General features: G+C 46.1%; 1 protein-coding gene across 1 annotated transcript in view; it reads left to right on the top strand.

The window, feature by feature from the left end:
• Positions 1 to 13,541, top strand: part of BABAM2 (BRISC and BRCA1 A complex member 2) — a 106,037-nt gene that overhangs the window by 77,483 nt on the left and 15,013 nt on the right. The window lies entirely within an intron of this gene.

Below are 13,541 nucleotides of genomic sequence, written 5' to 3'. Positions count from 1 at the left end.
TAATGTAATGTATGTACACAGTGAATGCACCAGCAGAATAGTGAGTGCAGCTCTGGAGTATAATACAGGATGTAACTCAGGATCAGTACAGGATAAGTAGTGTAATGTATGTACACAGTGACTGTACCAGCAGAATAGTGAGCGCAGCTCTGGAGTATAATACAGGATGTAACTCAGAATCAGTACAGGATAAGTAATGTAATGTATGTACACAGTGACTGCACCAGCAGAATAGTGAGCGCAGCTCTGGAGTATAATACAGGATGTAACTCAGAATCAGTACAGGATAAGTAATGTATGTACACAGTGACTGCACCAGCAGAATAGTGAGCGCAGCTCTGGAGTATAATATGGGCCCTGTGACTCCATCTTGGTTTCATTGTCTGAACAAGTACACTTCCTCTATCATCATTTGCAGGCTTCTATACTCTTGCTTTACAGTGCAGCATTGCTTGTTCCTATTGGTATATTATTACAGAAAGGACTATAAGCAACTAAACCTAAATAAATATAATTGTAGCGCTGCTATCGTCTAATGCCCTCACCCCTTGTGGGATTTTGTCGGGCAGGAGGTTGTTTCCCATTACTGCCCCTCTCATTATCCCATCAGATCCTTACAAAGACCCCTTATTGTGTACGGCCGGATTCTTATTGACCTCAGGCCCTGATATAGAGGGTCTTGTCAGTGTCTTTATTGTGTCATCCTAAGTTCTTTAGAAGATCTGACACATCAGAGCATGGCGCCCACAGCTAGATATTTTCATTGCCAGCTGCTTTATTGGCATTCAGTGCCAGTGATTCGAGCTCAGCTGCGCTGTCTCTTTCTTCGCTATACACTCCTGCTTTACACTGCAACTTTGCTCCTTTGAATTTGCTAATGGAAAGTATCTAAACCATCGGTCAGTAAATGACTGTATAGTGGTGACTAGGGGGTGCTGATGACATGTGGGCACCTTAGCGGAGAGACTGGGGCAGATGTTCAGTGTTTCTGCCCATCCGCCATGTGCGCTCCAGATGTGGCGGTCACATCCAGTTACAGGAAGCGCAGCGATTCCCAGCAGTGATTGTATTTTGGGTAATTTCCTCACAGCTCACCATCTTCGTCATCCTCGTCTTTCTAAGTCAACCTCATCTGTCAAATCCTGAAAAATTCTTTTCTGACACCAAAAAGTTGTATCTCTGGTTGAAAACCAACATGGCTGCCATTTCAAGAGATGAAGGGCTGCCCCTGTTCTGAGTTCCTTCCCCCTTCCTGAGATGCTGCCCCCGTGGCAGGCCGAGCTGTGTTTCGTGGTTTCCTTATCTGTATTCAGGGGCTGAGCCCAGTTACTATTTGCTTTGCTTTTCTTCGAGATAGAATGTGGCCACAGACCGTGCCAGGAATTGTAAGGCTTCAGATAAGACGGCGTGTATGTACCACCCAGATTCACCTGATAGTGGGACCGCCCCAGCCAGGGCGACATCACCCCTGTATATAATCAGAGCCAGGTACAGGAGCCAGTAATACAGTGTTATAGGACACTGTTCACACCTGCTGTGGGACGAAAACAGGAGCAGAAAATACACAACAATGATTGTGCAACCAGGAGAAGGTGAAACTGACCCTCCTACCAGCCCAGTGTACACAGCACCCACTAGTCACAAATGGGTCTGCCCCTAACACCTGTACCCTGGCACCCACAATTAAGTATAATGGCTGCGCCTGTGCCCCTCTCCCCCCTCTATAGTAGTATGGAGTATATATAATATATAGTGACTGTGCCTGTGCCCCTCTCCCCCCTCTATAGTAGTATGGAGTACATATAATATATAGTGACTGCGCCTGTGCCTCTCTCCCGCCTCTATAGTAGTATGGAGTATATATAATATATAGTGACTGCGCCTGTGCCCCTCTCCCCCCTCTATAGTAGTATGGAGTATATATAATATATAGTGACTGCGCCTGTGCCCCTCTCCCCCCTCTATAGTAGTATGGAGTATATATAATATATAGTGACTGTGCCTGTGCCCCTCTCCCCCCTCTATAGTAGTATGGAGTATATACAATATATAGTGACTGTGCCTGTGCCCCTCTCCCCCCTCTATAGTAGTATGGAGTATATATAATATATAGTGACTGTGCCCCTCTCCCGCCTCTATAGTAGTATGGAGTATATATAATATATAGTGACTGCGCCTGTGCCCTCTCCCCCCTCTATAGTAGTATGGAGTATATATAATATATAGTGACTGTGCCCCTCTCCCCCCTCTATAGTAGTATGGAGTATATATAATATATAGTGACTGTGCCTGTGCCCCTCTCCCCCCTCTATAGTAGTATGGAGTATATATAATATATAGTGACTGTGCCCCTCTCCCGCCTCTATAGTAGTATGGAGTATATATAATATATAGTGACTGCGCCTGTGCCCCTCTCCCCCCTCTATAGTAGTATGGAGTATATATATGGGAAAAGGACAGCATACTTCCAACAGGCCCGAGGGGTCAGACAAGGCTGTAGCCTGAGCCCAACGCTCTTCAACATCTATATCAATGAACTGGCTACAGCCCTGGAGACCTCACCAACCCCAGGCCTCACCCTGAACAATCGAGAGGTGAAGTTCCTGCTATACGCCGATGACCTCCTACTCCTGGCCCCCACCGAGAAAGACCTCCAAGAAAGCCTGTCAGTGCTGGAAAAATTCAGCACCACATGGGCCCTACCCATCAACCAGAAGAAGACCAAAATCATGGTATTTCAGAAGAAGGGCCACAATAAAGCCTCCACCACCTCACAATTCACACTGAACGGCTCCACACTGGAGAAAACCAACAGCTACACCTACCTGGGGCTGGAGCTCAGCCAATCAGGAAGCTTCAAAGCAGCAATAGAAACCCTGAAAGCAAAAGCCTGCAGAACCTTCTACGCCATCAGAAGACAACTGTACCACCTCAAACCACCGGTGAGGGTCTGGCTGAAGATATTTGACGCTGTCATCTCCCCAATCCTTCTCTATGGCAGTGAGGTTTGGGGCCCAGCCACCTACCCAGACCAGTCAAGGTGGGATTCCAGCCCAACAGAGAACTTCCACCTGGAGTTCTGCAAATACCTGCTACATGTCCATCGCAACACCACCAACATAGCCTGCAGGGCAGAGCTAGGCAGACTCCCCCTATGGCTCACCATACAGAAGAGGGCGCTAGCTTTCCAGGCACACATCCAGGGGAGCAAGCCTGACTCCTACCACCACCAAGTATGGCTAAGCCACCTGAGCAAACCAGACATTCAACAACCAAACAACAGCCAACCACCAAACCAAAAACTCCAACAGATGATAACCAAGGCCGAAATAAAGGCGACCACAGAGGCAAACAGAGAGCGGTACATTGAAGAATGGAGAAACGAAATAAATAACTCCAAGAAACTCACCGTGTACCAATCCCTACAAAGGGACTACACCATGGCCACCTACCTGGAGAGAATACGCCACCCCAAGCACAGACAGACCCTGAGCCGGTACAGACTGAGCGCCCACAACCTAGAGATAGAGACGGGGCGATACAGGCAGACGTACAAGCCACGGGAGAACAGACTGTGCCAGCACTGTGACCAGGGGGCCCTAGAAGACGAGACCCACTTCCTGCTACACTGCACCAAATACTCAGCTGTGAGGGCCGTCTACTACCAAAGACACTCTGCCCACATCCCAGACTTCATATCTGCAGACGAGAAGAGGAAACTCTACATCCTACTGGGAGAAGAAGAGGCCACTGTGGAGATCGCTGCCCAATACGTGTCCAGCTGTCACCAAACAAGAGGAAGATGAGACTCCATGGACTGTTATATTTATCCCAAAACACCCGCCCCACCCACCCCCACCCACCCCCACCCACCCCCACCTCCCCATATAGCAGTCACCAACGAAGAGGAAGATGAGACTCCATGGACTGTTATAACCGAACCCCCCCCCCCCCCCCATACCCACCACCCACCCAACCCAACTCCCCCCCCCACCCACCCACTTTACTAGCTTTGGCAATGCCAAATACCTATTCGGACGTGCCAATAAAGCATTTTTTTTTATTTTTTTGATTTGATTTTTATATAATATATAGTGACTGCGCCTGTGCCCTCTCCCCCCTCTATAGTAGTATGGAGTATATATAATATATAGTGACTGTGCCTGTGCCCCTCTCCCCCCTCTATAGTAGTATGGAGTATATATAATATATAATGACTGCGCCTGTGCCCCTCTCCCCCCTCTATAGTAGTATGGAGTATATATAATATATAGTGACTGCGCCTGTGCCCCTCTCCCCCCTCTATAGTAGTATGGAGTATATATAATATATAGTGACTGTGCCCCTCTCCCCCCTCTATAGTAGTATGGAGTATATATAATATATAGTGACTGCGCCTGTGCCCTCTCCCCCCTCTATAGTAGTATGGAGTATATATAATATATAGTGACTGTGCCCCTCTCCCGCCTCTATAGTAGTATGGAGTATATATAATATATAGTGACTGCGCCTGTGCCCCTCTCCCCCCTCTATAGTAGTATGGAGTATATATAATATATAGTGACTGCGCCTGTGCCCTCTCCCCCCTCTATAGTAGTATGGAGTATATATAATATATAGTGACTGTGCCTGTGCCCCTCTCCCCCCTCTATAGTAGTATGGAGTACATATAATATATAATGACTGCGCCTGTGCCCCTCTCCCCCCTCTATAGTAGTATGGAGTATATATAATATATAGTGACTGCGCCTGTGCCCCTCTCCCCCCTCTATAGTAGTATGGAGTATATATAATATATAGTGACTGTGCCCCTCTCCCCCCTCTATAGTAGTATGGAGTATATATAATATATAGTGACTGCGCCTGTGCCCCTCTCCCCCCTCTATAGTAGTATGGAGTATATATAATATATAGTGACTGCGCCTGTGCCCCTCTCCCCCCTCTATAGTAGTATGGAGTATATATAATATATAGTGACTGCGCCTGTGCCCCTCTCCCCCCTCTATAGTAGTATGGAGTATATATAATATATAGTGACTGCGCCTGTGCCCCTCTCCCCCCTCTATAGTAGTATGGAGTATATATAATATATAGTGACTGCTCCTGTGCCCCCTCTCCCCCTCCTCTGCAGTAGTATGGAGTATATATAATCTATAGTGACTGCTCCCTCTCCCCCCTCTATAGTAGTATGGAGTATATATAATCTATAGTGACTGCGCCTGTGCCCCTCTCCCCCCTCTATAGTAGTATGGAGTATATATAATCTATAGTGACTGCGCCTGTGCCCCTCTCCCCCCTCTATAGTAGTATGGAGTATATATAATATATAGTGACTGCCCCTATGCTGTTACAGCAGGGGTATTGCTGAAGTAATGATTCTTGTTCATATTGTATCATTCATTCTTGGTTGTTTGACTTTCATACAGTGTTTTTACATATATTGTGCAATGCTGGTGCATAGACATTGATATTGTGTGCAGGGCTCTTTAAGTAGTTTTCTCCCATAATTCTCTGTTTCTGTTACTCCTCCCTTCTTGTTGCATCTTCTTCCTGGATATGTGTTATTCAGTCTGTAACCACTGAGCAACCATCTTGTAGAACTGAGAAAGGAATTGTGTTTTGACCGTATGGCATATCATCTCTCAAGGTAAAGACAAATAAACTACCTGAAGCAACTCCATTGCATCTCTCCACATGCAACCTGGGAACGCAGGGAATGAAATGTCAGCGCGTTCTGCTATCTGCCATTAGCTTACATACGGGAATTACAATCTCACATCTTCAGAGATTTCTCTAACATGCATCTGTGGCAGAATAGTCAAAACACAACTTTCTAGTTAAAACAAGCTATATCTGCAGCTCCTGCAGGATCTACTGACAGCCTGCAAGCAAGCACAGTGAGAATACAGCATAATCTGCAGCACGCCACACAGCCTGCAGGTGAGCTCAAAGCTGTCCTCCATCTTGAGCACATGTTCTCCTCACCACAGTGAAATAAGGGGCAGCGCCATCTTTATTGACATTTTCCACACAAAGGCACCATGTCCACAAGGAGCTATGTGGATTCCCCTGTCACTGCATCTGGGACAGTGCATCCTGCTATCAGGGACTCAGATGTGCAGGAAACAGACTCCATGTTTCAGGATGTACAAATTGAGCGATTAAAACGTGTCAGTAAACCCACGCAAAAGATTAGAGAGAACTTTGAAATAACTAAAGAAGAGTTCTGTGATAATCTTGATGAATTATGGCGAAGAACTGAACACTATATAGCAGCGCTCTCACGCCATGACAGTGACGCAGCAAAATTGGTCACCACACTAAACCGCTTATCTGCCGCCTATGAACGCCATCAGCGACTGTCTGCAAAATACGTCACATTCCTGAGTAACGCTGATTTTGATGATGCTATAGCAGAGCTAACTGAGAGGGAGAACCTATTCCAAACGAAAGATGCCGCAGTGAAAAACGCCAGAGATAAGGCAGAACTCCGCATCGCACACCTACAAGAAGTAAGGTCCCATCGGTCTACTTCATCCAAACATACGCTGTCATCCTCCAGATCCTCTCGTTCCAGAAGGTCAGCATTACATGATAAGCTTATTGAGATCCGTGCTGACGCAGAGGAGGCCAGTGTCAGACGGTCCTTTGCTGAGAAGGAAGCAGAAATGGCGCAAAGGCAAGCAGAGGCAAAAGCTGAAATGGCGAAGAAGGAAGCAGAGACAGAAGCTCAACTAAAAATTCTCCAAATGGAAAGGGAGGAAGCAGCTGCCTTAGCCAAGCTAAAGGTTCTTGAACAAGCATTAGATCAAGACGCCGACCTAGACTGCTCCATCCCTGCAGAAGTGGAAGACCCAGCTGACCGCACTGCCAATTATGTGCTGAAGCAATCATCTCCTGCACCGCCTGCTAAGTTACATGCACCAGCACCACTCCAAACCGACTACATGGCTGTGAAGCATCAGATGATGCCACCTATCCAGAGCAAGGTAATTTCCAGCATCACACATGCAGATCCTCCAGAAACTAAACCACAGCTCAACCCTTATGCTACATCATTTCACCCCGATTCATCTCGGCCCCATATGCCAGAGAATTTATACGTCCCAGGGATATCACAAGTTAATCTGGTGACACAAGGTGGGAGATCAGACATGTCGGACTTTGCCAGATATATGATACGCAGGGAGCTGATAAACAATAGTCTCTCAAAGTTCGATGACCATGCTGAGAATTATAGAGCCTGGAAATCCACCTTTGAAGCAGTGATCAGTGATCTTAACCTCACTGCCAAAGAAAAACTTGACTTGCTTGTTAACTGGTTAGGCCCAGATTCTGCAGAACGTATAAAGACATTGAGAGCAGTTCATGCGGGCCACTCAGAGGAAGGTCTTGCTGCGGCATGGGAGAGACTTGAACAGACTTATGGCAGTTCTGAAGCTATAGAAAGTGCCTTATTTAAGAGACTTCATATGTTCCCAAAAATCACCAACAAGGACAGCCGCAAGCTTCAAGATCTGAGCGACCTACTAAAGGAATTAGAGTTAGCCAAAATGGACCCACGTCTGTCAGGTCTGAGTTACCTTGACACATCTCATGGTGTTAATCCAGTGGTATCCAAACTACCATATGGCATGCAAGAAAAATGGGCCGACCTAGGTTCCAGATACAAAAGAGACCACAATGTGTCCTTCCCTCCTTTCTCTTATTTTTCCAGATTTATCAGTGACCAAGCTCGGAAAAAGAATGATCCCAGCTTTGACTTCACAGAATCCTCTCTACCAGCTTCATCATCATGTTCAAGGTATGAAACAAGCAAACGTAGAGACTTAAGGGGAACAGTATCTGTTAGGAAGACAGACGTTCCAATCGCTGCACTCTGCACCACCAAACAGGACACTCCTGTCCTTAAAGATAAAGACCCTAATAGTACGTGCCCTATCCACAAAAGGCCTCATCCCCTGAAAGAGTGTAGAGGACTTAGGGCAAAGACTTTGCAAGAACGCAGAGACATGCTCAAGGAGCTAGGAGTGTGTTACAAGTGTTGTGCTTCTTCAAAACATTTTGCTAAGGACTGTAAGGCTGTCATCAAGTGTACTGAATGCAGTAGCGACAAACATGTCGCAGCCATGCATCCTACTTCTTCATCTGACAACTCACATCCTCAAGCAGCATCTAAAGCCGTCACTGCGCATGGCGGGGAGCCATCGGCTCAAGTTTCAGCTACTACCACTGTCTCCTCCTCCTGCATGGAAGTATGTGGCAAGGATAATGGTCCCAAGTGCTGTGCCAAGGTGTGCTTGGTGAATGTCTACCCAGAAGGGCAATCTGAAAAGGCCATAAGGATGTATGCCATAATAGATGAACAAAGCAACAGGTCTCTAGCAAAGCCTAAGTTCTTCGAGATCTTCGGTATAGAAGGAGAAGCAATACCATACACTCTTAACACTTGTTCTGGTCGCATAGAGACTTCTGGCAGGAGAGCCACTGGATACGTTATCTCTCCAATTAACAGGAATATTCACATATCCCTACCAACGTTAATTGAATGTGACCAGATGCCTGATGATAGGGAAGAAATTCCTACGCCGGAAGCTGCATATCATCATTCCCACTTGAGACACCTGGCTAAGGAGATTCCTCCTATGGATGTGAATGCTGACATCCTGCTCTTGCTCGGAAGAGACATTCTCAGAGTACATAAGGTACGTCAACAATGCAATGGTCCACATGATGCCCCATATGCACAAAGACTTGACTTAGGTTGGGTAATCATTGGCAATGTATGTCAGGATAAGAGTCTCATGTCATCTCAAGTGAACTCCTTTAAAACCTTTGTGCTCAACAATGGACGCACAACCTACTTTAAGCCATGCCTTCATCACTATGAGGCAAAGGAACATCTTCCTAACTTAAAAAGGGCACCAGACATCGTCCCTACACCTTATGACGACTTAGGAGCCACAGTGTTTCACATAACACAAGACGACAACAGAGTAGCTTTATCCATGGAAGATAAAGACTTTATCAAAATAATGGACAGTGAATGCTTCAAAGATCAATCTAACCATTGGGTTGCACCTTTACCCTTTCGGACTGGGAGGGCCAGACTTCCTGACAACCGGGAACAAGCATTATCGAGATTCATCTCCTTGCAACGTACGCTGAGAAACAAGCCTGAGATGAAAGATCACTTTGTGGCATTCATGGAAAGGATATTCCGTAACAATCACGCAGAGCCAGCTCCACCTCTGCAAGAGCATGAAGAATGCTGGTATCTTCCTTCTTTTGGAGTATATCACCCACGAAAACCCAAGCAGATCAGGGTGGTATTCGACTCAAGTGCCAAACATCATGGCGTATCTCTGAATGACGTTCTCCTCACGGGTCCAAACCTGACCAACAACCTGGTAGGGGTGCTAATGAGATTCAGAAAGGAGCCAGTTGCCATTACAGCTGACATTGAGCAAATGTTCCATTGTTTTATTGTACGAGAAGACCACCGGAATTACCTGAGGTTTCTGTGGCACAGAGACAGTGATACCAACAAGGAAATGATTGAATACCGCATGAGAGTGCACGTGTTCGGCAACAGTCCTTCACCTGCGGTTGCAACATATGGCCTACGAAGGACTGCTTCTGATGGTGAATCAGAATTTGGAAAGGATGCCCGTCACTTTGTCGAAAAAGACTTCTACGTGGACGACGCACTCAAGTCCTTGCCCACTGCTGAGGAAGCCATAGACTTGCTGAGAAGGACTCAAGGTATGCTGTCCAGAGCCTGTCTGAGGTTGCATAAAATAGCCTCCAACAGTATTGCTGTCATGAAAGCTTTCCAGCCCAGCGATCATGCCACAGAATTCAGAGACTTAAACCTAGGCATAGACGATCCTCCGGTGCAGAGAAGTCTGGGTTTGAGATGGGACTTGTTAAACGATTCTCTTGGCTTCCAGGTTAATTGTGCAGACAAGCCGTTCACTAAGCGTGGAGTTCTCTCAGTGGTGAATAGCCTGTATGATCCACTGGGATTTGTAGCACCATTGACTGTACAGGGCAAATTCCTACTTAGGCAGCTCTCAGAGACGATTGAGGACTGGGATGCTCCACTGCCACATGACAAGCAGCCAAAGTGGGAGTCCTGGAAAGAATCCCTACATGCCTTGGACAGAACTCACATACCACGTTGCTACACTCCAGCATCTCTCACCACAAGCCAGAGAAGGGAAGTCCACATATTCTCGGATGCATCGACTGAGGCTATCGCAGCTGTTGCCTACTTGAAGGTAATCGACAACCGCACTAAAGCTCATGTTGGATTTCTGTTTGGGAAAGCTAAACTAGCCCCTAAACCTGAACATACGATCCCGAGGCTTGAACTTTGTGGCGCTGTACTGGCTGTAGAGATCGCAGATTTTATACAGTATGAGCTGGACATTCATGTGGACGATGTTCAATTCTATACAGACAGCAAGGTTGTCCTGGGTTACATAAACAACCAGACAAAACGCTTCTACGTCTATGTTAGTAACCGCGTTGAAAGGATTAGGAAATCCTCTAAACCTGAGCAGTGGCACTATGTTCCATCTCATCTCAACCCTGCAGATTGTGCCACCAGACCATCATCGGTCAGTGCCTTTGCTAAATCCTCTTGGTTAACAGGTCCAGAATTCTTGCTGAACGAAGGAAAAGAAACATCTGGTCAAGACGTCTTCAATCTTCAAGATCCTGACAATGATCCTGAGATTCGTCCTGAAGTGAGTACCCTCATCACCAGGTCTGTAAGGAGGTCCGGCCTGGACTGTCACCGCTTTGAACGCTTTTCTAGATGGCTGAAGCTTGTACGCACCATCGCAAGGTTAGTTCACATTGCACAGTGTTTTCACACCAAGAACGATAACTCTGAATGTCATGGTTGGCACATCTGTCACAAGCCCCTCTCTGCAGAAGATATTACACTAAGTGAGAAGTTAGTGATACGTAATGTACAGCAGAGTGCCTTTCACATGGAACTGAAATGTCTCCGTGACAAACTGGACATTCCTAAAAACAGCCCTATTGTCAACTTAAAGCCAGTGATTGACGAACATGGTATGCTAAGGGTAGGTGGTCGCCTGAACAAGGCCGAGTTAGAGACATTTGAAAAGAATCCTCTCATTATTCCTGCTCACCACCATGTTACTACATTGCTCATACGGCATTATCATGAGAAAGTCAAGCATCAGGGCAGACATTTCACTGAGGGAGCTTTAAGAGCTGCAGGCCTGTGGATAGTAGGTGCAAAAAGGCAGATTGCTCGATTAATTCACTACTGTGTGCTATGTCGCAAGTCTAGAGGAAAGTTGCAGCAACAGCAAATGTCTGACTTGCCAGCTGACAGGACCAGCACTGAGCCACCATTTACCTACGTTGGTCTGGATGTTTTTGGGCCATGGACAGTCTCTGCTCGTAGAACCAGAGGTGGTCATGCTGAGAGCAAACGATGGGCAGTGTTATTTACATGCATGAGTGTACGCGCCATACACATTGAAGTTATAGAATCCATGGACACTTCGAGTTTTATCAATGCTTTAAGACGTTTTCTTGCCATCAGAGGACCAGTAAAACAATTGAGATCCGACTGTGGAACCAACTTCACAGGAGCTTGCAGAGAACTGCAAATCAACTCTGAGCCAGTTCAGAACTACTTGGCCGACAACGGTTGTACATGGATCTTTAACCCTCCTCATGCATCTCATATGGGCGGATCATGGGAAAGGATGATAGGCATTACCCGTAAAATACTGGACTGTATGCTTATGGACTCAAACTCCTCTAGGCTCACCCATGAGACTTTAACTACCTTCCTAACCGAGGTCTCCGCTATTGTCAATTCTAGACCTCTTGTTCCCGTATCTGTGGACCCGGATTCTCCTGCTATTCTTACTCCAGCGACTCTCCTCACTCAGAAGCTCGGATCTGTTCCTAGTCCACCTGAAGAACTTTCATCTGGAAACATCTATCGGAAACAGTGGAAACACGTTCAGCATCTGGCCAATTGCTTCTGGAGCAGATGGAAAAAGGAGTATTTGGCTCTTCTTCAAGGACGAAGAAAGTGGCAGCAGGTTAAACCTAACTTACAGGTGGGAGATGTCGTTTTGATGAAGGACCAGAAAGTGGAAAGAAATGCATGGCCTATGGGACTCATCTCAAAAATCTTTCCCAGCGAGGATGGTAGAGTCCGTAAGGTGGAAGTAACCATCACACGACAAGGTGACTCCAAGACATTCATCAGACCTGTATCTGAGACTGTCCTCCTGTTACCTGTCGAGGAATGAGTCAAGCAAAGAACATTGCAAGTACATTGACTCAGTTGACTCGTCACTGGACTATCCCAGGAACAGCGATATACCGTGCATTTGACGCATTCAATATTTTCAACTGTTCCTGAATACATGTTCACAGTTATTGTTATTTTTCCTTGTTTTTGCATTTTGTCTTTCAGGGTTCCAGAATATACCAGATGGACATTTATGTTAAGTAGTGAAATCCAAGGATTTCAGACGGGGAGTATGCTGTTACAGCAGGGGTATTGCTGAAGTAATGATTCTTGTTCATATTGTATCATTCATTCTTGGTTGTTTGACTTTCATACAGTGTTTTTACATATATTGTGCAATGCTGGTGCATAGACATTGATATTGTGTGCAGGGCTCTTTAAGTAGTTTTCTCCCATAATTCTCTGTTTCTGTTACTCCTCCCTTCTTGTTGCATCTTCTTCCTGGATATGTGTTATTCAGTCTGTAACCACTGAGCAACCATCTTGTAGAACTGAGAAAGGAATTGTGTTTTGACCGTATGGCATATCATCTCTCAAGGTAAAGACAAATAAACTACCTGAAGCAACTCCATTGCATCTCTCCACATGCAACCTGGGAACGCAGGGAATGAAATGTCAGCGCGTTCTGCTATCTGCCATTAGCTTACATACGGGAATTACAATCTCACATCTTCAGAGATTTCTCTAACATGCATCTGTGGCAGAATAGCCCCCTCTCCCCCCTCCTCTGCAGTAGTATGGAGTATATATAGTGACTGCCCCCTCTCCCTCTCCTCTATAGTAGTATGGAGTATATATAATATATAGTGACTGTGCCCCTCTCCCCCCTCTATAGTAGTATGGAGTATATATAATCTATAGTGACTGCGCCTGTGCCCCTCTCCCTCTCCTCTATAGTAGTATGGAGTATATATAATATATAGTGACTGCTCCTGTGCCCCTCTACCCTTCCTCTGCAGTAGTATGGAGTATATATAATATATAGTGACTGCGCCTGTGCCCTCTCCCCCCTCTATAGTAGTATGGAGTATATATAATATATAGTGACTGCTCCTGTGCCCCCTCTACCCTTCCTCTGCAGTAGTATGGAGTATATATAATCTATAGTGGCTGCTCCCTCTCCCCCTCCTCTATATTAGTATGGATTACACATATATATACTATACCCCCTCTTCCCCGGTGCCTCTGTCCTCTGGTAACCCCTCATGCACACTGCGGCTCAGCC

The sequence above is a fragment of the Leptodactylus fuscus genome, chromosome 3 (genome assembly GCF_031893055.1).
Source record: "Leptodactylus fuscus isolate aLepFus1 chromosome 3, aLepFus1.hap2, whole genome shotgun sequence".
Lineage (NCBI taxonomy): Eukaryota > Metazoa > Chordata > Amphibia > Anura > Leptodactylidae > Leptodactylus > Leptodactylus fuscus.
Note: the sequence above shows the minus strand (reverse complement) of the source record. Positions and strands in the feature narration are given on the sequence as shown.